At 37.2% G+C, this 22549-nt stretch overlaps 1 long non-coding RNA gene across 1 annotated transcript in view; it reads right to left on the bottom strand.

The window, feature by feature from the left end:
- Positions 1–971: 971 nt before the first annotated feature.
- The window catches only part of LOC138818435 (uncharacterized), a 46405-nt gene continuing 24827 nt past the window's right edge, over positions 972–22549 (bottom strand). Inside the window, exon 4 of the long non-coding RNA XR_011369129.1 lies at positions 972–1167. This is a non-coding gene — a long non-coding RNA (uncharacterized lncRNA). The remainder of the gene's footprint in view (positions 1168–22549) is intronic.

Raw genomic sequence — 22549 nt, 5'->3', positions numbered from 1 at the left:
TGGACTTCCATAAACCTTAACAACCCTGCAACACCACTGCACATGCAAACTTAAGTGTTCACCATTGTAAGCTACACCTGTGTTCTACCAAAGCTTTATATATATGGTGTTAGTTTTTCATTTAGTCTTCACACAAAATGTGTGTGCTCCTAGAAAGAAATGATGGCATTTATAACTACAATGATTTAGAGTAAATCTTTACAATGAACCCAAGCTCAGTATGAGTTGTTCTTTCTTTCCTTGTCTTATTTTATCTTTAGGAAGTTGATTTGAGTTTTGATGTTGTTTGCTACATAAGTATTCCACCACTGGAGTCACTCCACCACTCCTTTCTAGTTTAAGTTACTTTACGCAGAGTAGCAATTTTTGCACCCAGCCCAAAAAGCAGGGATCAGGATTGCATTCCAATATCCCTACCTAGTAGGTTGATATGGCTGATACTTTCCTTCCTAGACCTATTCAGAACTGTGATCCTCTCAAATTCTACCACTTTAGTTAATTGTGTGAGCTCCTGTTCTCCCTACTTCTAGAAGATAGGCCAGACATAAATGATTACAGGTAATTTGAGTGAATCATGGGCTAAATATAAGTGATTTGATATTAAAGTGTAGGGTAAGTTTGAAAGTATAATCGCAGTAGTCAGAAATTTTGCTAAGTAATTTTGTTTCACATTAACAACACATCTTGACCAGAATTAAGGACTTACTTTTGCTGTCTGTCTAGTTGTATGTCATTTGGTAAAATAAACTTCATGTTGTCCATGTGGCATAAAGAACTTTGAATGGTCTGATGTGCTGGTTCACATCTATAATCATGGTTAGCAATCAGAAATAAATAGATCACAATTTGAACATAGCCTAACCAAAAATTTAAGAAGTCCCAATCTCAATAAACTAGTGAGTCATGTTGAATCATGCTGCCATTAATCTCAGCACCACAAGAAGCTAAGTCTCTGCCTTGTAACTGTTTCACTTGAGTAACTGGGACTCTTGGAGGCAGTCACCTCTACGGATGCAGAATCTGGGCTGAGATTTAGCAAGAGGAGGGAGGAGTCTGCCCCACCTTCCCAGGGTGAACCTCACAGAATGAAGTGAGCATGCTTGCTTTCCTCCTCCAAACGGCTTGAGAAGCCATGCTGCTGAGTGTTCATTATTTGATCCCAGTGACCTGTGGTAGAAGTAGAAGGAAACATTAAATAAATTTCACATATGCCAATTGAGCTGCTCTCCCAGACTGTGAGTTCAACTCAGCAAGTGTTCATTATTTGAGAGTTGAGAAAGTTGAGGTAGGGGAGAGAGGGAGGGTGAGTGAAAGAGAGGAGAGATAGAGAGAGAAAGACCTGGGCGCTGGTGGATCACACCTGTAATCCTAGCTAATCAGTACGCTGAGATCTGAAGATTGCAGTTCAAAGCCAGCCTGGGCAGGAAAGTCCGTGAAACCCTTATCTCCAATAAACCACTCAAAAACCAGAAGTGGCGCTGTGGCTCAAGCGGTAGAGTGCTCGACTTGAGCTCAAGAGCTGAGGGACATTGCCCAAGCCCAGAGTTCAAACCCTATGACCAACCAATAAAACAAAAAAGAGAGAGGGGAGGGAGAAAAGAAAGGAAGGAAGGAAGGAAGGAAGGAAGGAAGGAAGGAAGGAAGGAAGGAAGGAAGGAAGGAAGGAAGGAAGAAAGAAAGAAAGAAAGAAAGAGAAAGAAAGAAAGAAAGAAAGAAAGAAAGAAAGAAAGAAAGAAAGAAAGAAAGAAAGAAAGAAAGAAAGAAACAAAGAAACAAAGAAAGAAACAAAGAACATGACTGAGAATGAATTGTTTGGAGTCAGGAGTCATATGTCAGAAGTACTACCTGTATTTGTTGTTAGGTTAGGTCTGCCCCAGGTCATGCAGACCCTATGCAGCCAATTCTTGGCTAAGTTTCAACCCTTTATGTGTTGCCTAGTATCTGGCACACCTGGAGGCAGCCACCTCCCCATCCTGTTAAGTCACAACCTGGTCAGCCTCTGGTCCCACTTTCCATCTGACCAGATGTGAGTCCCAGAACTTGAAGTCACATCCAGATACAGTGTGGCCAGAGTTTCCCCCAAACAACCACACCTCATCTGGTCCTTCACATAGATTCATCCTTGCCAGAGGTTGGATCGCCCCATTTTTTTTACATGCATTTCTACCATGTATGGCATGGGCAGCAGTTCAGTAAATAAACTTCTTTACCTGACTGAAAACCCTGTGGTGTTCTCTTCATTGGCTACCTAATGAAACTCACCAAATTAATATACTTTACACTTCAGAGTTTCTAGTTATGAATCCATGGATATTTTTGTGACACATATGAGATCAGTATCTACAAAACATATTTACTAACATCATTTAACAGTATAATTGTGCCTAGAATCTTTAATAGCAGCTTAATTAACAATAATGTCTATTTTGTTTGCTTTGCTTTGCTTTGTTTTTGCTTAAAGTAATAGAAGACTTGGTGAGACAATCTCTGTGAAGACTCAGGGTCTGTGTTTGACTGGCAGAATGATGCTGGCTCCGGCCTCAGGATTATCTGAGGACTGTGTTTGTGTATGTGGAAAGCTCTTGGCATACCAGCCTAGAGAGGGAACATGTTCTCTCTCCCTATCTCAAAGCTATCATGTCTCAAAGCTGAGGAAGTAGCTCTTCTGCTTACTTACGCATAGACGAACAGCTAGTCAAGCATTTTCCAGAGTACAGGGAAATGGTTTGAGCTTGCTCTAAAATAGTTTAGATAAAAATATACAAAGATTTATCTCATAGTTTAAGCAAAATTGTATCTGTTGAAATTCTTTGTGTGAATGTCTGCTGAATAAATATTGGCAAAGATAATACTTGCTTGTCTTTAAATACCCACTAACAATAAAGCACAGCATGCAGTGGCAATTGCTGTTTGCACTCTGCAACTCCTGTGTCCTGGTGATTTTGCGACCCTTACCCAGGGACCCCAATGCCTGAGACGTTGACAACTGGCACACAAACAGGGACCCTGCAGTGTTGAATACAGGAAGGGATATTCAGGTAAGTACTTTTAATTACAGGGTGATGGAACAAGTTAAGTCTACTCCGTACTTACATATGCTAAAATATTTACTTGCTGCTTGTGGTGTAACTATTTCTTCTTTTGACATAGAAATGTGTATTAATGTATTTAGGGAATGGAATCATTGGTTCCCCGTTGATGGGGTATTAGATGTTGATAATTGGAATTGAGTAAAGTATTGTAGAAAGAGATGTTCGAGAAGGGGAAAGGATTCCTGTTAGATTTTGGTCCATTTAGGCTACTTTACATACCCTTTTTAAAGCTTTAAATGAGAAAAGATTAATAGCGGACTTAAAGAAAGAGGCAGTGCCTTCTATTGTAGGTTTACTATTGGACTCGGAGGTTAAGGATGCAATAGATAAGGCTGCATCACAATTAGGAGAAAAAACAAGAGGTAAAGAAAGCTGAAAATGAACAAACTGAAAGCGTAAATAGAATGTCTGAGCAAATGGAATTGATTTTATCAAGATTACTACATATGGAGTTAGAAATTAGCAGAGTGAAAGGATAATCTGAGAAGGTGAAAGTAAAACAGCCTTCCTCTCCTCAGCTTGCGGAAGCAATTTTTACCGCATCAGTCCTTCACAAAACAGAAGGCTCAGTGAGTTTGATGAAGAAATGCCTATTTTTTCTTATCCTGTAATTTGACTACCTCCTATGAATGGTATAGCTCAACCAACCAGATATGAGGGTGTTGCTGTCGATGATATTGGTAAACTTAACAATCAGTGACTTATGGTCCTCAGTCTCATTAGGTTAAGGAATTACTTAATGGGCTTGCCCGATAATTTTGCTCCCGAGGATTGGAAGATGCTTTGTAGAGCCTTGCTTAAGGAACCAGAATACCTACAATGGCAAATGTAGTTTACTGACTTATATACAGAAAGGACTAGACAAAATGCACAGAGCAATAATCCACGCCTGCAGATCATAACCTGTCCTATGTTGAGTGGAACAGAACCATATGCAGATGCTCATATGCAAGTGAACTCTCCTGAAGAGTTCCATGAGCAGTTATGAGACATAGGTATTGAGGCATGGGAGGATTCGGCTGGTAGGAGAGCATTATGGCTCCTGGACAAAAGTAATTCAAAAACCTTATAAACACTATGTTGAATTTTTATCATGATTGACACTGACCTTGGAACATACTGTTGTGGGAGAGGCTGCACTGCAACAACTACTAGGCATGTTGGCTTATGAGAATGCTAATGAGGACTGTCAACGAGTCCTATTGCCTATTAAAGAATCTGGGGATGTAAATACATATTTAAGGGCGTGTAAAGACATTACATCCAAATCCCGGCGTTTGCAGTGGTTTGCTGAAAGTATGCCCACTGCCTGGAATGCTTTACAAACCATCTAATCTAAAATGTTTTGGATGTGGTCAAATGGGACATATAAAGAAGAACTGTAAAAAGGCTACTGATGTTAACAAGAGAGGACCAGGAATTTGCCCTAAATATAAAAAGGAAAGCACTGGGCAAGAGTGTATAGATAAAAAATAGACAATAAAGAATTCCTATAAAGATGCTTACCCTATGCAGGGAAACTCTCCATCTGGCCAGCCCTGGGACCCAGGATTAATAACTGAGGGTAGCCAACCATTTTTCTTCCTCGTCCCCGCCACAGCCCACAGCACCGCAATGGACATGCCAATTCATTCATCTACTGAGAGGCATATTGGTTTAAAACATGCTTGCATGTAAGTATCAATTATGGTCATTCAAAAATGACAGATGTCACCTCCCCAGACATACTAAAATCATGATTTCTAAGTAGGATAGGATTTTATGGTGGTACAAGTGTTGAGATATATGGATGAGTCTAATGTGTATCTTTCACTGAATTAGGCAGGAAGATATCCAATATCATATGGGATAAAAAAAATGGTAGTAAGAAGATATACCCTTGAGAAAGATATAGGAGGCTGACAGAAGTATGGATAATTTTGAAGGATTTAGAAATGCAAGCTCAAGTATGTCTCTTTAAGTGGAAGGGCAAAAGAAGGGGAAGAGAAGAAAATAACTGAAAGCAGATCATTGTCCCAACGTAGAGTATAAAAAAAACATAACCTATAACTTCCAAGTTAAAGAGAGACCAATATAATTCATCCCACTTAATTCAGATACATGCAAAATATTTACTTTGCTTTTTCCCACTTTAATGCTCCAAAATAATTGAAAACTTATATGAAACGTTATGTGATTGTCGTTACTTCAACCTGAACACTAATTGTGATGAGCCCTCTTTTTCTCAGTATGCTCTTGGAAAATACTCCCTAAATTGATGATGTTGTGACTGATTAGAGAGTCAGTGTAACAGGTTTCTATCGTATGATAATCCCAGAATAGTTTAATGCAGTTTTTTCTCAAGGTATACAAGTATATAGTCTGATGCTGTACTTTGAACACATCCTCACACCTGAGCACATTATTTGAAATTGTACATCAGCATTTCCTTGGCACATTCTATTTTGTGCCTTTGTTTATTTGCATGTTCCTTTTGATTGCTCTATTTCCATTTCATCTGTACAAACTGCTAAGAACATTGTTCAGCTACCACTTCTTGTTTCCAAACACCCAGTCTATTTATGAAGGTACTTTGTCCATGTTAACCAATAGGGTAGTACTCACTCTCTGCGGATAAAAGTTCCACAGTGTAACTCTATGCCAACATTATAAGATGTAGAATTTAAGGCGTTTTGAGACAAACAGTGATATTTGAATTGAAAGGCTTCTTAGAGACATTTTCTTGGAGCTCATTAGTTCTTCTAAGATCAGAATAAAAGCATTTGTTCCAAACATTTAAAATAAAAAGGATCTGTTGAATTAATGGATCTAGAATTTTATGGCTTCACATTCATATGTCAAAATTTCATCAATATGAATTACATCTCTAGCAGTTCACCAAACACTGTTCTTATTGAACTTGTCTATGTCCTTTTAGTTTTCAAATCCAAATAGCATATTTCCTTCAATGTCTCTGTAACAGTTTTGACCTTTTCTTCCTGCAAATTCTTTCTTTTCTTTTCTTCTGTAAATCTGTTTCGATTACTTTTTTGTTTCCTTATCTCTTTCTTCCAATCTTGTCCACACTGGTGCTCACATTGCTACACTTATGTCAGAAATTTTCTTTTCTTCTTCTCTTTAATAATGCCCCCAATTTTATCATTCTTTTTCATATTCATGGTCATGGTTATTTTGATGATATCTAAACAGATCAATCTTTGCATCTGTTTAATATAAATGTTAGTGAAAGACCCTAGTCTCCTAGGATACTTTCATCAATGGGAGGGCGCCCCAGAAAACTCAGACTCCAGGCCGGGAGATGCAATAAGCAAGAGGAGTTTATTCGACGTTTGCGCAAACGGACTCTCTGTCCCGAGCAGACAGGGAGCCCCGAGCAGCGGTTACAAGCCCTTTTTAAAAGGCAAAAACCACAAGATTAATGCATAACACAAAGCATCCCATAATTGGTACATTTAAAGGTCACCATATACACCAACAATCACTTTGCCATGCGGGAAATTTTGTAACACTCTTTGTAAAATGACTGGCCCATGGTTGGTTTAAGGGGGGGGTTACATGGTTACAGGCCTATGATTGGTTGACCTTTGGCTTAGCTTGTGGTCTTGCCAGGTGGTCATTATCTCAAGGTCCTGTCTGGGGAATTTCTAAATGGGAACTGAGGAACACGTACTGTCTGTTCTTTATCTACTACCACTGACCTTGTCCTGGGGCTGGCATCTGGTCCCTGAAACTTCTTCATTCATTTCTGGGAAGGGAAGGGTCAATGCTAGCGTAAGCAAGTTTACAGAAGCAGAATCAGCAGTTAGCAAGTTAGTAATAGTAGTGGTCAATTTTTTTAATCTTTCAGTTAGAACTATCAGAGAATTTTTTTCCCCTAAATTGATCATTTTCACCTGTAATCCTTATCACCAAGAACATGACTAACACATTTGCCTGGCCATAGATGTAGAACCCTTTAGATTTCTTGTTACCCTTCTTCTCCCACCCATTATATAAGATGAACGATCAAGGTTTTCTCAGTTTCTGTTACTAATTTGATTTATTTTTTTGTTTTTGTTTTTGTTGGTCATGGGGCTGGAACTCTGGGCCTGTGTGCTGTCCCTGTGCTCTTCAGCTCAAGGCAAGCACTCTACCTCTTGAGCTACAGCACCACTTTCGGGTTTTCTAATGGTTTTCTTTTTACTTTCCTAGCTAGTCCATTAAACTTCCCTCTTGAATTTGGTTGTCATGAATACCCAACTTCTATGTTAATGAGGACAAACTCTAATGTAAAACTTTGTCTCCAAAAACCAGTCCAAGAAGCTGTGATCACAAATATTTGACTATACTTTTTTTCTTTTTTTTAACCTTGAAAATCTTTTTGTGTCTCAATTGCCAACAAAAATAAGTATTCCACCACTTTTGGGTTCAATCGTTTCTAACCTCAAAGATATATTTTGGGAACAAGATGCTTAGAGGAAATCAAAGTATACTCCACTTGTTATCTTTTCTCTTAAGTCTCTCCTTAGATATAATATCAGGAAAAGTGAAGTTATTCTTTGCAAAATTATTTCAATTGATTATTTTTCTCTTGGTCTTGCATTTGTTCAACAAGATGTATCGAGGAGAATAGAGTTAAATCATCCATACCTTGGATGACAGTGTCTGTTACAAAGGACAATGCTTCTATGTCCTACTTCTATGTCCTCCTCTTAGCTCTTTCCTGATTTCCAATGAATCACAGCTTCTTGGCTTCATGTTTAGTGAATCTGAAGGACTATACGGCCTCCCCCATTGCTCCATCTTCATTGTTTCTCATTTAAAATTCTTTTAAGTTGCCTCATTCGGATGTGTAATTTATTTTCATGTCTTCATTCAATCTGTTCTTCATCGTAGTGAGGCAAATAGGCTCTGTAAAATCACTTTAGGGAACTAAAATATTAAGAGAATCTATATCAAAAAGTTTTGGCCTCTCTCCACTGTTGAAGCCAATATGCTTAGCTCGGGTTCTAAAAAGAGTTTTCTTACATTTTTCATTTCCTCAATTCTTTTCTGATCCCAAAATTTTTTGGCTTATGTAATAAGAGAAGTGTTCACTATCTCATCTTAATAAGGATATTATTTTTTGTGAGCAACATAGAAATGTGAAATCATTGGTTTGAATTATCCTATCAGATTTTTTTTTTCTGTGTTTCAGTGCTTCATGTGCAAAGACATTGTGGAAAGAATTACAAACAGAAAAATGTAAACCCAATACATTCTTTCATTGTTCAGGACACTTTCTCTCTAAATATTTTGACTCAAACTATATTTTTCAGAGAATTACAGTTTGGTAAAGGTCAATTCACAAATTTTGATGTCTTTTTTTTTTAAGAACTTTGGATTTAAATTCCACTACAACCTTGTTTCACAAACTGAAAATATATTTCCTGGGTAAGGACATTTTCAAGGGAACCTACAGGATTTCCAGCAAGTTTTCTGAGGTTTATTGGTTTGTTTGTTTGTTTAATGAGCCAACTTCACCCACATTGATCTCTCTCCACTAAGTCTCCATGGATTTCTTTGCATGAAAGCCTCTTTTCCCAGGCAATTTTAAATTTTCTTAATAGGCTAAGTTGTTAAAAATCCTGAAGAATTAAAATTTACCTGTCATAATTGTAAAACTCTTTTGAAATTCCTTTATCAGAATCGTGAATTCACCAATCTTAATTCCACCTTTACCATCAGAAACAGTTAATGTTGTTTTCATGATATAGTGTCCATGCAACGATTCTTTTCCAGTGGCTTTGTTATGCATATATATTACAATATAAGCTGAAGCAGAGCAAAATGAACTCCAAGATATGAAAACAGAGGCTTTTTTTTCTTTTTGCGGTTGCTGTTTTTAAGGTAGTATATGATTTCTATTTTGTTTTGGGTTTTCTCCCTATGGTTTATCCCCCTGATTTTGGTACCCTGTATTTTGTGTATACATTTACCTTAATTAGGGAATGAAAGAGGAAAAACAAAATGGTGAGAAAAAAGACAAAGGGCAAACCAATGGAATAGCAATGCTCACAAGACAATATATGGGAAATGTATATATCAACTTGTGAGAAGTATTGAGGAGAAGGAAAACTGTGAGAAAAATGAGGGAGGAGGTAACAAGTATGAAAAGTTATGTATTAAGTACTTTTCAATTACTGATGGGATCATTGCAAGATATTGTTAAAGCAAGCATAGATGCATCACCAGCAGTCACTCAAGGAATGGCATATGCTGCAGCAATGAAAGGAGAATCATTCAGTGCTTATGAACAAAAATTACATAAGACACGACCTCAGGCTAGAAATGGGGTCTGTTTCTCATGTGGCCAGTCAGAACACATGAGTAAAGATTTTCAACAAAAGCAAAATAAACCTAGTAAAAATAAAAAGGGTAAAGCGCCTGGACTTTGTCCACGATGAAAGAAAGGCAATCATTGGAAAAATGAGTGTAGATCAAAATATTATAAGGATAGAATTCTCCTAACAGCAGAAGAAAAGGAGACAAAAAACAAGAAGAGGGGTGCTCCCTCCGCCCCTTAAACGAAAGAGGGGAAACACATACTGTTACACAAAAATCCCCTACGGGATCAGTTCCATTAAATCCCCTTGTCTCCTCCATTTACACTATGGGATTTACCAAGAGCTACTCCAGGAAGTGCAGGGTTTGATCTGGCAGAAAAAAGAGATTACATCATCTCTATCATGCATGCTGTTCAGCTAATAGAAACTCAAGTTTATGGTTCTGTAATTGAAGCAACTGTGGGCTTGATAATTGCTAGAAGCTCAAATTATAACAAAACTTTGAGGTATTACTCAGAGTAGTTGATGCAGACTACCAAGGGAAAATTAACGTAACGGTAAGGTCTTTAAAAATATGCAAATACCTATGGATCAAAGATTAGCTCAAATCTTAATTTTAAATTATGTCCATCTTCCAAATCAAATCCTAAAAGAAGATCGAGGTACAGGAGGTTTCAGTTCCACACAAACTGTGGCCTGGGTACAATCTATTTCTAAGGATTGACCCATGAAAACTATAAAAGTGGATAGAAAGCCTATTAAAGATCTCTTGGACACAGGGGTAGACCCAACATGTATTTCAGGAAAAGACTGGCCCTCATCCTGGCCAATTATGAAGACAGAATCTACATTAATGGGATTGGGTATGGCTAACAATGTTGCACAAGTTCAAAAATTTTAAAGTGGGAGTGTGAAAATAGATTTGGAAACTTTCAACCTTATATTATATCTTCTTTGCCCTTACATTATGGGGCAGAGACATTTTGCAAAACATTGAACTAAAATTCGTTACTGCAGATTCCTTTACTATACAAAATTTTTCATAGGGGCCGCTGATGAGAAGTTTGCTGATGCAATATCATGGAAAAATGAACAGCCTGTGTGGGTTGATCAGTGGTCCCTAACTCAAGAGAAGATACAGGCTGTAGGATAATTGGTAAATGAGCAAATACAGAAAGGATATTTAGAGGAATCCAATAGCCCTTGGAATACTCCAATTTTTGTAATTAAAAAGAAACCTGGGTAATGGAGGTTGTACAAGACCTCAGAGCCATTAATAACACCATGTATGACATGGGGGTTCTTCAGCCAAGACTTCCATTTCCTGTGGCTGTTCCTAAAGAACATTATATAATAATCATTTATTGTCAGGATTTTTTAAACAATAAAATTGGATCCTAATGATTTTCAAAGATTTGCATTTCATGTGCCCTCATGTAATTTGAAAAGGCCCTGGCAGAGATATCAGTGGAAGGTCTTGCCACAAGGCATGAAAAATTCTCCTACATTGTGTCAAAAATTTGTGGATAAAGCTTTACAAAAAACTAGGGAAGAGTTTTCTAATGCTTATATTATTCATTATATGGACGATATTTTAATAGCTGCTGAAAGTAAACATTTAACAGAACAAATTTTAACAATTAACCATTGAGCAATTAACCAACTTTGGTTTGCTTATTTTCCAGATAAAATTCAACATAATAAACCTTTAAACTATTTAGGAAAAATAATACATCATGTCACAAAAATGAGTATTAGGCTAGATAAATTAAAAACATTAAATTATTTTCAAAAATTACTAGGAAACATAAATTGGCTTAGACCCTACTTGAAAATTACCACAGGAGAATTACACCCATTGTTTGAAGCCTTAAAAGGGGATTCTAATCCTAAATCTAAGAGACAATTCACTCCAATAATGTTAGAAAAAATTCATTGGTGGAAGAAAAGTTACAAGCAAAAGTGGTCCAATTGGACTATAATAAAGACTGGGATATTATAATATTAAAGACATCTTATACAAGATGTTTATGGCAAGATGGAGTCCTGGAATGGCTTCACTTGCCTCACAGTCAGACAAGAATGATAGCTTCTTATGTATATTTGTGCAGCCAACTCATTGGCAAGGCAATGAGTAGGTCCTGAGAGTTACTTGAGAAAGAAATGTATAATATATTTATAACTTATAATAAAAAACAATTAAAATATTATTACAGAATGATGAGAATTGGAAATTAGCATTATTAAATTATACAGGACAAATAAAATTTCATGTTCCTCAACATCCTTCATTAAAATTTGTGGAAGAGGTAAAAACCATTTTTCCATTAGTGGTAACAACACTTTTCGAAGGAGCTCTAACAGTTTTTACTGATAGGTTCTCAAATGGAACTTCAGTGGTATACATTCCAGACCATTCCCTATTATTAAAAGGGATCTGACATTTCAGAGCAACAGGAAGAAATTATTGCTGTAATTTTAGCTTTAACCATATTTCGCCAGCAGCATAACATTTACACAGACTCTAAGCATATGGTTAACTTATTTCCTGCCATAGAGACAGCTCTTTTATCAGGACAATTAAAAATTATAGACTTGTTACAACAGTTACAAAAATTAATTCAACTTAGAAAAGAAAAATTATTTATTGAACACATAAGAGACATACAAATTTACCAGGTCCTCTTTCATTTGGAAATATGATGGCTGACTTATTAACTAGAGAAACCATCATGCTTTATTTGTAATTAATCACCTTAATACTAATCAATAAAATCTTACACTTATGCAAAAACATTGGAGCGAAATTGGATTTAAAGTTCAGCCAAAAGTTAAAAGGAAAGATTTGCTCAGAGGCACCTGGAAAGGGCCTGATGTATTAATCACCTCGGGAAGAGGGTATACATGTGTGTTTCCACAGGAGCCGCGTCACCCATCTGGAATTGCAACCGATTTGTGTCCCCTACAAAAATAAGAGAAACCCAGGGATAAAAAACAAAACAGAAGATGCAAATGAAGAAAGCGATGCCAAAGCTCAAAAGTCTTCCCCTTTCTCCTCAACAGGCGAAGACAACAAAAGAAGCCCAACCACCCACCTGGGAATAAATTAAGAAACTCATCCATTCTGCGGAGGAGATTGTTGTTTCTACAGGAAAGACTATCACTGTTGAAAATAGGTTTCTTGCTATGCTTGCCATTATTGCTGTGCAGGCAGTGTCTGTTTCAGGAGAACAATACTGGACATATGTTCCTAATCCTCCTCTTCTACATCCTATGGGATGGGGTGGGGGGATGAGGATATAATACAAGTAATGACAAATAATAGTGACCTGCTAGGGGGTTTGGAGGACTATTCTAATTCTCATATGACTTCTCAAACAATTAATTATGAAGGAATGACAGATACCACTCCAATTTGCATAACGCTATCAGGAGAAAATCTCCACGGGTGTTGGCCTATAAACTATAGAACTTTTTTGACTGATACCCTTGATCAATCCAATGATAAAAAGTTCTAAAAAAGATTGATGTGGTAAATTGGCATGATGACATTAGGCTTTCATACTTATAACGAATCCTTTTTCATTCCCAAGAGGAATATACATTTAGGTAACTGCCTACAAAATATCATGACAAAGATCAGTTTGGGGATGTATTAATTACCTCTCTGAAATGGTGAGAATGTGGATTTCTAAAGGCCTCTTTTAACAAGCCTTTGGGGCACCAGATAGTATTTTTTATTTTTCCATTGCTAACCCCGATTATGATTATGCCGCCTACTTAAAACATAATTCAGGAAAGTTTAATGGCTATGCTCCTGATAGGCACGGGGAACCCCTGAAAAGATGGCTCACTCCAGCGTGGGTGGCTTCCGTTTTGGTGAGTCACTCTCTCTTTCACAATTAAATGGGCATTCATCTGTATTTGTTTAGAATTTTTGCAACAACAAACATGATTTTACTGAAAAAGCCCAAAGAACTAAGAGTACTGCAATTGGGGTAAGAGCATGTGTAGATTATCCTATGGGAATTTTATCTAGAAAACTAGATAATTTAATCATTATTAATCAAGGAAAATCTTATTATATTAGCTGTAAGGATTATAATTTTACTAAATGTCTTACTTCTTCTCTGGATAAAACATATTCTGTAATTTTTATTTTAAAAAGACCTTCATATGTAATGTTACGTGTAGATCTATAAAATGACCCTTGGTTTAAAAATTCTGCTTTACAATTGCTGAAAATTCTGGATATTATGTTGCAGCCAAAACACTTTGTTGCGGCCTTGATTTTAGGAATAAGTGCTTTATTAACAATAATTAGCTCTTTAGCGATTTCTACAGCAGCCTTAGTAAATGAAGTAAACACTGCTCATTTTGTTACTGATTTAAACAAATATGTTTCATTAGCCCTAGCAGAACAACAAATTATAGATAACAAGTTAGAAATGAAAATAAATCCTCTGGAGGAAGTGGTTCTGGCTATAGGTCAGGAAGTTAAAAATTTAAAAACACAACTCTCAGTTAAATGTCATGCTAGTTTGAAATATATCTGTGTTACTGTTCTAAAATATAGCCTTTCTTTTCATTGGAATGCCACCAAAAATCATTTGTTAGGAGTCTGGAGAGATAAAGATATCTCTCATGTTATGGAGGCTTTACAGGATAAAATTATAGCAGTTAGTAAAGCTCATTTAGATGTAAAAATCTTACAATCTTTGGCAGCATTACGTGGAGGCTCTCAATCCTCTGGATTGGATTAATGTAATAATAATAAATACCATTGTCAGATCAATTCTCCCAATTCTTATTCTTATATTTCCAGTCATTTTCAGGATGATCTTTAGATTTATCTCTTCTGTGCACCAAGACATTCATGAGCTTCAATTAAAAAATAAAAAAGGAAGAAATGCCATGACACCTCCTGCTGAATCTGCGTGAAAGATCATGCCAGACAAAGCATAAGCTTCATGGAAGCATGCTTGCAGGAAGGGGTGTTGGTTCAAGGCTTCCTCTATACTTGGCTGCACCTTTATTGCCTCTACCTTTATTCTAACTATATTTTTCTTGGCTGTACATTTGTTTCCTTTATTCTTGTTTTGGCTATTTTTCTATTGATCCACGAACAGAGCATGTGAAGCCACTTACCCTCATGCCTATCCTTGCTCTTCTCTGCTCTCTCTCTCTACTTCTACTCCTCTTGCAGGCCGCCTCACATCCTCTGTGCATGTACATCTGCCCCTGTGAGACCCTGGCCACTGCTGGCACCACATTGAGGCCCCTTACCCTCTCTCCTCCTCCCCTCTGCCCAGTCCCCTCTTCCCCTTGGCTCCGCCCCCTACCCTTGCCCAAAAGATCAGCCCTGACTGGGCCCTAAGGCTTCCAGGCCATGGGAATTACAGCCTCACCTCAGCTCTGCACTCCGCGCCAACCCTAGCGCTTGCTCAGGGGATCGAATCTCCCCTCAGCCCCACCTCTAGAGGAGACTCTCCTCCAAGCCTCTCCACTCCACATATCAAGAACGTGCACAGTGACCCAGTTAGAGAGAGAGACAGAGAGAGAGACTGAGAGACTGAGAGACTGAGAGAGATTGTTGGGGAAAACTACCTCTCAAGGACTCAGAACATAGCACACTTTGGGATGACTCAGCACACAGCATACTTCAAAAAACAGCACAAAGCACACTAAGTAACAGACTCAGCACAATTTGTCCTTTGAAGGACTTAGCATATAGTAGCCTTTGGGATGACTCAGCACACAACACACTTTGAAGGAGGGAGTCCATAGCACGCCCTGTATAGGACTCAGTGCATGGCATGCTTTGAAAAACTCAGCACATAGCACTCTTTCCCAGGACTCAGCATATAGCACCCTGTGTTAACACTATTTAAATACTTATACTTCAGCAGAAAAGCAACATGTTTAACAACTGTTAAAAATAAAGTAATAAATCAGAATATATTACTATACTAATCATTGAATGGATTTTTAGTGGCAGTCAAACATGTAAGAAATGAGGTAATATGCCATTCGTTTGCACTTAATAAGTGAGAAAGAATTTTCTAGGTCTTTTAAAATATATCATAAGTTTAATGAAGAAACTATTCTGTCATGTCATATGATAATCAGATAAAGATGATATTAGAGCAAAGAACAGATTGTACTAAGTTTTGGGATGTCAATGTATGTACTTATTTTGGTTTTGGAAAATTGTGAGGATTTCAAATTGGGGTATTGTTCTTGCTAGGCTGGCATTATGTCAGTGGTTAATTTTAGGATAAGGGTTCACTTTCCACAAAAACATGCACCTGATCTGTCCTTTTAAGTTTCCCATCATCAATTGCATCAGAGTTGCACACCAACTTGTCTAGCTTCCTGGATCCTGCAGTCCTTCCAATGTTAGTCTCTAGATAGTGCAGGATGGTGGAAATGATCTAATGCACCCAGCTATAGATTGAGAAGGAACTCCCCTAAAATTTGGCCTGGTTTCTGTTCTCAAGCCTCCTAAGTAGTTAAAAGTACAGATTGGAGCCCCTGGTGCCAAACAGTAACAGTATTTTTAAAGCAATTAGACATTTATATGACACGTTTGTGATTACCTCAGGAAAGGAATAAAAGAGCAATGAAGCATAGAGGACAAACAGAATTTTAGCTAGCTACTCAGAGGGTGAATCAGTTTAGCTAGCTACTCTGGAGGCCGAGATCTGAAAACCACTTTTCAAAGCCAGTACAATCATGAAAAAACATGTGATTATCTCCAAAAAACCAGAAGTGCATCAGTGGCTCAAGTGGTAGACCACTACTTTGGGCACAGATGCTTAGAGCAGGAATGATGAATGCATGCATGAGCACATGAACATGCACGTGTGTGTACAGGCACGTGTGTGCACACACACACACAAATGAGTATTTCAATGCAGAGTTCTTTATTTTTTTTTACCTTGCTGTACTTTATTTCCCTGTATTAGTTCACAAATTAACAAAATCAGCTAAGCACCTATTTACATACAACTCATCATGTTTCTCTAAAGTCTACTCCCTTTTGGGCAGCCTGCTCTTATTTGACCCAAAAGTAAATTATTCAAGAGATCAATTCATCTCCCTCATCTCTGTAATGTTAGATGATTGTTTAAGTTCTTCCTAGCAATATAATTTTGTGAAATCCTACATCAAGCAACATATTTCTTTCATGAAATGGGAAGCCTCTGGAAAAAAATAAACTATAGGTTTTACTCCTCCTGGCAAGCATCTGGAAATTTATTATCTTCATATAATCAATGATATGTCTGTGTATGCCAAAAACGGCTGTGAAAATAAAAAGACCCTTCTAAGCACATAGAATTCGTATACCATTAATAGGTATGAAGGTTTTTTTTTTATTATTCTGAAAATACCATACAGAAGAGTTTCAATTACATGGGCAAATAATGAGTACATTTCTTATCAAGCATTGTTGCCTCCTCTTTTGTTTCCACTTCCTATCACTTTCCATCTCATCCCTCCTGCCCCTCCCCCCATTATGCCCCTCCTTGCGAAAATTTTAAAGTTCATTTTTCGACAAAACATCTTGTACATCTCATTGTTACAATGGGTCCAACTCTATCCTTTTTTAAAAGATTTTTTTTCCTTTCCCTTCCACAAACTATACCAACATAAAATACAGTGAAAACAGGAGCTATATTGTGGGGAAGGGACATACAAAGCAACAAAAATTCATCTTATAAATAGGTTAGAAACAATCGCATGAAAGAAAAATATTTGAATGCTTATCTTGGGGTACATTTCACCTAACATCAACGAATCTGACCTTTTCTGCTTGTCTCAGACATATCCTATTTATTACCAATAAGGGAAACCATGGGGCCTATGTGTACTTGGACCTGGCGTAGTTCACTTAATATAATTTTTTCCAAGACTTTCATTTTCCTAACAATGGGGCAATGTCATTATTTCTGATGGAGGCAAAAATTCCATTGTGTATATATACCACAATTTATTGATCCATTCACCTACTGAGGGGCATGTGGGTTGGTTCCAAGCTTAGCTATGGTAAATAATGTTGCCATAAACATAGTTGTGCTGGGAGCTTTAGTGTGGTCTTCTTTGTGATCATTTGCGTATATGCCCAAAAGTGTGATTCCTGGGTCATAGGGGAGCTCCATATGAAGTCTTTTGAGGAACCTCCATACCCCTTTCCAAAGTGGTTGAACAAGTTTACACTACCACCAACAATGCAGTAGGGTTCCCTATCCACATCTCCTCCTGCATGTTGTTATTAGAGTTCTTGATTATAGCCATTCTAACTGGGGTGAGGTGGTATCTCAATGTTGTTTTGATTTGCATTTTTTATAGCTAGGGAAGTTTAGCATTTCTTCATGTGTTTATTGTCCATCTTTCCTTCCTCTTCAGAGTAGTTTCTCTTTAGCCCACTTATTTATTGTGGCCTTTAGCCCACTTATTTATTGGGCTGTTGATTCTTTTAGGATTTGTTTTTGGGGGATTTAATTTTTTGGAGTTCCAGATATATTTTAGATATGAGACCCTTGTCCATTGTATGGCTAGTGAAGATCTTCTCCCAATTTGTGGACATTCTATGGATCTTGCTAGCTATGTCCTTTGCCGTATGGAAGCTCTGCAATTTCATGCAGGTCCATTTGTCAACCTTTCTATGATTTGTTGTGTTTCTGGGTCTCTATTAAGCAATTTTCAGCCTGTACCAAGGAGATCTAGGGTTTCTCCTATTCCATCCTGTAATGTTTTCAGAGTGTCTTTATATTGTGAGGTCTTTGATCCATTTGGAGTTGATTCTGGTGCAGGGTGATATATAAGGATCTAGATTTATTTTTCTACAAGTAGTTAACCAATTTTGAGAGCACCATTTACTGAAGAGGCTGTCTTTCTTCCATTCTATTTTTTTCAGCTCCCTTATCAAAGATTAGATGGCTGTAGGTCTTTAGGTTCATTTCAATTCTATTCCATTTGTCCTGAGGTCTGTTCTTGTGCCAGTACCAAGCTGTTTTGCTTACTATGGCTTTGTAGAAGAGTTTGAAATTTGGTACTGATTTTTCTCCAACACTGTTCTTTCTGTTAACGATCGTTTTTGCTATTCACGGTCTTTTATTGTTCCATATGAATTTTTGGATTGCCTTTCCTATGTCCTTGAAGAATGAGGTTGGAATATTGATAGGTATCACATTCAATTTGTAGATAGCATTGGGAAGTATTGCCATTATCACGATTTGATCTTTCCAATCTAGGAACATGGGAGTTTTTCCACTTTCTAAGTTTGTTTTGATTTCCTTTTAAAGGTATTTAAAGTTTTCATCATAGAGGTCCTTCACTACTTTGATTAAGTTAATTCGTAGGTATTTTATTTTTTGTGGGGCTATTACGAATGGAGTGCTTTCCTAATTTCAGCCACACTTTCCTCATTGTAGGCATTCAGAAAAACCATTGGTTTTTGAGGGTTAATTTCATACCCTTCTAGTTTGCCCAAGTTTTGAGTAACCTTGAGTAACTTGGAAGTGGATTCTTTAAATACAAGATCATGTCATCTGCAAAGAGGGAAAGTTATACTTCTTCATTCCCTATTGGGTTCCTCTTTATGTTTGAATTGAAGAGCTGTAGAGAGTGGGCCTCCTTGTCTCGTTCCAGAGTTTAGAGGGAATAGCTTTAGATTTTCACCATTGAGTATAATGCTTTTGTAGTTTTGTCATGCACAACCTTTATTGTATTGAGGAATGTTCCATAGATTCCTAATTTTTCCAGGACCTTCACCATAAAAGGGTGTTGGATCTTGTCAAAGGCTTTTTCTGCAACTATTGAGATAACCATGTGGTTCTTATCTTTGCTCTTGTTGATGTGATGAATTATGTTAATTGATTTGTGTATGTTGAAGCAGCTTTGCATCCCTGAAATGAATCCTGTTTTCTCATGTTGTATGATTTTTTGCATGAATTGTTGAAATTGATTAGCCAAAATTTTGGTGAGAGGCTTTGCATCAATGTTCATCAAAGAAATGGGTCTATAGTTCTCTTTCTTTGATGAGGGTTTGGGGATTTGGGTTATGATGGCTTCATAGAAAGAGTTCGGTAGTGAACTTTCTCTTTCAATTTCATTGATGATTTGTAGGAGTATTGGTGTGAGTTCTGCTCTGAAGGCCTTGTAGAATTCTGCTGTAGAACCATCTATTCCTGGGTTTTTCTTAGATGGGAGTTATCTTATTGCTCTTTCTATTTCAATGCTTAATATGTGCCTGTTAAGATGGTTTAACTCATCTTAGTTTCAGCATGTCAATATTTACCAGGAAAATGTCCATTTCTGCCAAGTTCTCAAACATATTTGCATAAAGTTTTGAGCAGCATTCCTTTATAATGTTCTGAATCTTGGTTGTTTTTGTAGTGATGCTTCCATTCTCATCTCTGACTTTATTAATTTGGGTGTGTTCTCTTCTTTTTCTTTTTTAAGGGTCTGTCAATTTTGTTAATTATTTTGAAGAACCTTCTGATTTTGTTGATTCTTCATATGTTTTTTTTGGGGATTCTAATTCATTTAATTCTGATTGATTTTTAATTCTTTCTTTCCATCAACTTGATTGGGGTTTATCTTGATTCACTTTTTCAAGGAGTGTCAGAACTCATTAAATTTTTGATTCCAGGTCTCTCCAATTTGTTAATATAGGAACTCAGAGCTATATACTTGCCTCTGAATCGTGCCTTTTCTGTGTCCCAGAGGAGCAGAAAATCTCTGTGCTAGTTTTTCTTGAATAATATGAACATTTGAACTTCGATTCTAAGCTCTTCCATGACCCACTGGTATTTGAACAGTGTGTTTTTCAGCCTTCATCTTTTACTGGACTTTCTTTGGTGGCTTTTTGTGTTGAGTTCTAATTTTATTCCCTTTTGGTCTGATAGAATGCAAGATATGAATTCAATGTTTCTGAATTTTGACAAGTTTGATTTGGAAAATGTTCCATGTGCTGCTGAGTAAAAAGTGTACTCTTATGCTGCTGGATGAATATTTGCTAGATGTCTGCTAAATCAGTTGATATATGCACTTGTTTAGATCTGCGGTTTCTCTGTTGAGTTTTTGCCGAGTAGATCTATTTAGTGGGAATAGTGGTTTGTTAAAGTCCCCAACAATTAATGTCGTTGGATCTATGTGAAATTTATAGTAGTATTTCTTGTATAAATTTGGGTGCACTATTGTTTGGCAAATATTTAGAATTTTAATATCCTCCTGAAAGAGATATCCCTTAATTAGTCTGTAGTAACCTTCTTTATCTCTTCTCAATAATGTTAATTTGAAGTCTATTTTATCTGATATTAGGATTGCAACTCCTGCCTGTTTTTGGGGGCCGTTTGCTTGGTAGATTTTGTTCCAGCCTTTCACTTTCAAAATGTGTTTGATTTTTATGGGCAAGTTGTGATTCCTGAAGGTAGAAGATAGAAGAATCTTGCATTTTAAACCAACTAGACAGTTCATGTCACTTAATTGGAGAGTTACATCCCCTAATATTGAGAGAGAGGACTGAGAGGTATTTGGGTGCTCCTGCCATTTTATCCACCTTCTTGGGTACTGCGCCTACTGGATTCTTTCTCTGGTTCTTGGATTCTGTTTGTATGTGGTTTCTTGGCCTTTATTGTGGTCTTGTTGGTTTTCTATGTTTAGGACATCTTTTAGTATCTTTTGTAGAGATGATTTGGTGGAGATATATTGTTTGTTTTTCTTTGCTATGGAAGATTTTTATTAGACCTTCAATTATGATTGAGAGTTTAGCTGGGTACACTATTCTTGGTTGATAGTTGTTTGTCTTTAGAGCATGGCATACACCATTCCAGGCTCTTCTTGCTTTAATTGTCTCTTTTGAGAAATCTGAGGTGATTCTAATTGGTTTTCCTTTATAGGTGACTGATCTTTTCTCCTTAACAGCGTTAAGGATCTTTTCCTTGGTCTGAATTGATCCTGTGTGGCTTATAATTAATTGGACGATGGGAAGTCTTGTTCTTGTCTGGTCTATTTAGAGTTTTAAAAGCTTCTTGTATCTGAATATGCCTATCTTTTTGCGTGTTGGGAAGTTCTCTGCTGGGATCCTGTTGAACAAATTTTCTAGACCATTACCTTCTGTCTCTATATGCTCCTCTACACCCATTTCCCTCAGATAAGTCCTTCTGATGGTGTCTTCCAAGTGTTGAATAGATCTATCATATTTCTTGAATTTGTCTTGGATAGTTGTATGTTCTTTCTCTATAATACCTAGGCTGTCTTCAATGCTGGAGATTCAATCTTCTGCATAGTCTAACCTAATGTCAAGACTTTCTACTTTATTTTTCATTTCTTTTCCTTTTAATAGGTTGGCTGTTATGGCTTCAAATTCTTTGTTGGAGCTTTGTTTTAGATCTTGTATGAAATTCTTTACTTCCTTAATTTGGTGTTCAGTGTTTACTCTCAAATCACTTAGTTGATTGGTTATGGTTTCCTTGGACTCCCATTCCTTCTGTTGGGATCTATTCAACATTCCCTTTGTGGTCTCCCTGACTCCTTTCAGGTGACTGTTTATGGATTCCATGAATGGCTCTATTGATCTTTGTCTATGCTCATCCAGCTCTTGCAATTCTTGTATTACTCTTTGATTAGATTTCTCACGTTCATGTAACTTCTCTAGTTCTCTTTGACTGATCTCTGCCTGCTCACACAATTCCTTTATTTCTCTTTGAGTATTCTCAACCTGCTCACGCAATTCCAGTATCAATCTTTGAGTAGCTTTCTCAAGCCCATGAGCTTCCTGTTTAGATCTTTGGTTTGCCTCCTCTCTCTCCCTAACACGTTCACACTGAGTCCTTTGCAGGGTTTCAATCTTTTCATTCACCATGTTTCCCAGTAGTGTTTGTAGAGCTTTTTGGGAACTCTCGTCTGGATTATTCATTATCTGTTCTGTCACCTGATTATCTTGAGTGGGAATTGAGATACCCGGACTTGCCATTTTCCTTGTGTTTTTCTTGCTTGTTCTGCCCATTTGGGATGAAAGTAATGCCAGTTTTGTGCTAGAACACCATTTTAAGGCAAGCATCAACCAAAGTCCTGTAATTGCATAGTCAAATGTTTGAAGATACAATCTAGTTCAACAGATACAGTCCATTCAACATTAAACAA

The sequence above is a fragment of the Dipodomys merriami genome, unplaced genomic scaffold, assembly GCF_024711535.1.
Source record: "Dipodomys merriami isolate MVZ:Mamm:240054 unplaced genomic scaffold, mDipMer1.0.p SCAF_76, whole genome shotgun sequence".
NCBI classification, from domain to species: Eukaryota; Metazoa; Chordata; class Mammalia; order Rodentia; family Heteromyidae; genus Dipodomys; species Dipodomys merriami.
This window is presented reverse-complemented; position numbering and strand designations above follow the sequence as displayed.